This window comes from Erinaceus europaeus, chromosome 10 (assembly GCF_950295315.1).
Source record: "Erinaceus europaeus chromosome 10, mEriEur2.1, whole genome shotgun sequence".
Classification (NCBI taxonomy): domain Eukaryota; kingdom Metazoa; phylum Chordata; class Mammalia; order Eulipotyphla; family Erinaceidae; genus Erinaceus; species Erinaceus europaeus.
The window spans coordinates 107,299,046-107,302,255 of record NC_080171.1 but is presented as its reverse complement, the minus strand read 5'-3'; positions in this window follow the sequence as shown (position 1 = coordinate 107,302,255).

Below are 3,210 nucleotides of genomic sequence, written 5' to 3'. Positions count from 1 at the left end.
TGTCTCTGTTTCTGTTCCTGTCTCTGTCTACAACAACAAGGGCAACAAAGGGGAGGGGGTGGCCTCCAGGAGCAGTGGATTCATGGTACAGGCACTGAGCCCCAGCAATAACCTTGGAGGCAAAAAAAAAAAAAAGCAAAGAAATAGTTTTAGGACAGGGGTAGATAGCATAATGGTTATGCAAAGAGATTCTCCTGCCTGAGGCTCCAAAGTCCCAGGTTCACCACCATCAACCAAAACTAATCAGTGCACTGTTCCCAAAAAAAATGTTTTTTTTTTCATATAGGGATGGGTGGTGACAAACCCTGTTGAATGCTCACGTTACTATGCACAAGGATCCTGGGTTCAAGCCCCAAGTCTCCACCTGGAAGGGAAAATTTCACAAGTAATGAAGAAGGTCTGCAGGTGTCTCTCTTTCTTTTTCCCCCTCTCTTTCCCCCTTCCCTCTCAATTTCTCTCAGTTTTATAAAATAAGAAATAGAATAAAAATTAATTAATTTTCAAACATACATAAAACTGAAAAGAATTTTACACTCTGTACTCATGTAATTACCTCCTAGGTTTTTTTTTCATTAAGTTTTTTTTTTTTCCACAACCAAAATGTCACTACTCTGAGCTAACTTTCAGATAGAAAGAGAGAAAAAAAAAAAACAGAAAGATAGGAGAAAGGAAAAGATACTACGGCACTGAAGCTTCTGCTGATTAGTGGAAATTGCTCATGGTTCTGGTGAAACTGGGTCCTATGCATCACAAAGGTGCACTATTCGAATAACCTATCTTAACATCCCCATCAATTTTTTAAAATATGTATTTATTTATTACTGGATAGAGACAGAGAGAAATTGAGAAAGGAGGAGGATAGAGAGGGAGAGAGACAGAGACACCTGTAGCCTTACTTAACTACTTGTGAAGCTTTCCCCCTGCAGGTGGGGACCAGGGGCTTGATTCTGGGCCCTTGTGCACTGTGATCTCTGTGCTCAACCAGGTGTGCCACCGCCTGGCCCCTCTCTCCATCAATTTTTTGACATAGGTTTTAACTTATCTATTATTTTTTAACATACCTATTATTCTAACCTTGCCTCTGTTCATCAACCTATTCATTTCTTAAAATATTTTAAATGACCTTTATGTATTTATTGGATAGAGAACATCCAAAAATTGAGAGGGAATGGGGTGGAGGATAGAGGAGGAGAGAAATGGAGAGACACTGCAGTCCTGCTTCACTACTTGTGAAGTTCCCCCCCACCTTTACAGGTGGGAACTGGGGACTTGAACCCAGGTCCTTGTGCATTGTAACATGTGTGCTCAACCAGGTGTGGGGCCACCACCTGGTCCCTCAACCTGTTAATTTTTATATTAATTAATTTATTTCTTTGATAGAGGCAGAGAGAAATTGAGAGGGAAAGGGAAATAGAGAGGGGAGAGAAAGATTAAAAAAAAAAAAACCTGCAGCACTGTTTCATCATTTGTGTAGTGTGAAGCTTCCCCTCTCCAGGTGAAATGGAGTGCTAGTGCATCATAATATGTGCTCTATCTAGCAGGTTCACATCCTGCAGAACATTACCAAGAGACTAGAAGATTCCTTCACCCCATGTATAAAATCTTGCCCAGTAACAAAAATGAGTTGATTATAGTTTAGAGGAGGAATTCAGGCCTTAATATGTTTGATCAAAACCAGGTGAACTCCTATGAGCCCCTGCAAGGATGGAAAAGATATGGAACCCCATAGAGGCCTGCAATGCTATTACCCAGATGACATGTCACACACACACACACATACACACACACACACACACACACACACACACACACACACACACACACGCACACACACACACAATCCCACTGAAAGAGATGACTCATTCTCGGTTAAATCTGGACTTGTCTGAGCCTTGAGAAGATGCTGGACCTAGCTGTTCCTCTTCTTCCCAGTGCAGAGCAGGCACTCCTTAGGCTGAGGCAGCTGTGGTCATAAGTAGCAAGTGGGGCCTGGATCTCACCAGTCCTCGACTGGCCCTCTGACAAAACAGCATTAAGAGGTGTCCTTGGAAAACAAATAATTGTATAAATATGAGATGAGATATGAAGCTGAAGGACATGCAAGGTGGGATAAAATGGACCAATTTTTCTTTCTTAGGTACCCAAAGAAGGCTCAACCCAGAGCATGAGAGAGAGGTACAAGAGAGGTAGGTGTTCTAGTTGAAGAAATAGCAGTTTCATATTTCATAGTGGCTCTGCTAATGCCTGAGGTGGGGGTGGGAGGGGCCGTGTCTTGCAATCTCCCAGGCCATCCAAATGACGGTCCCAGAGATAAGTCCAGGCCACAACTTCTAGATGGCCTTTGCAGGAAGATATGCTTATGTATGCATGTTTCTGTCCCTCAGATAATGGGAAGATTGCCTGCAGGAGCCTGACCTTTTGCTTTGCCTTCCCCCAAAGAGGTTAAAGCTCTAGGCTGGGTCACAAGGAAGGAGACAGGACTAGTGGCAAAGGTGGAACTCATGGAGGGCTTAGCCCTCAGTGCCTGACTGGTGGCAGCACATAGGATAATGCTGTGACCAGCTGTGCCGGGATAGGCAAGCAATTGCAATATGAGGATATGCTTACACACACAGGGGACCCAAACTCGGTGATTCAGCGCATCCTTCTAAGTTACGTCATTATCATTTAAGTAGTATTTTAAAATTTTATTTTAACTTATTTTCATTCTTTTATTACCACCAGGGATATTGCTGGGGCTTGGTGCCTGCACAATAAATCCACCACTCCTAGCAGCCACCACCCCTACTACTCTAGCTTTTTTTTCTTTTATTGATAGAGACAGAGAGATATGGAAAGGAGACAGAGAAAGAGAGAGTGACTTGAAACATTGTTTCACTGCTCACAAAGCTTCCCCTTTGTAGGTAAGGACTGGGGACTTGAACCCATATCCTTGCCTATGGTAACATGTGTACTCTACTGGGCATATCACTGCCTGGCCCTTTTTAAGGCAATATTTTTTTCAAACAGATTCACCTATTTTTTTGTTTAACAAAACACATTTATTTGAAATAAAATAGTCAATATTTTTGCCATAAGTAAAAACAATGCCACTGACATAATAAAAATAAGTGAAGGGGCCAGGTGGTGGCCCACCTGTTGAGTGCACATGTTGCAATGCACAAGGACCCGAGTTTGAACCCCGGGTCCCCACCTGCAAGGGGGAAAGCT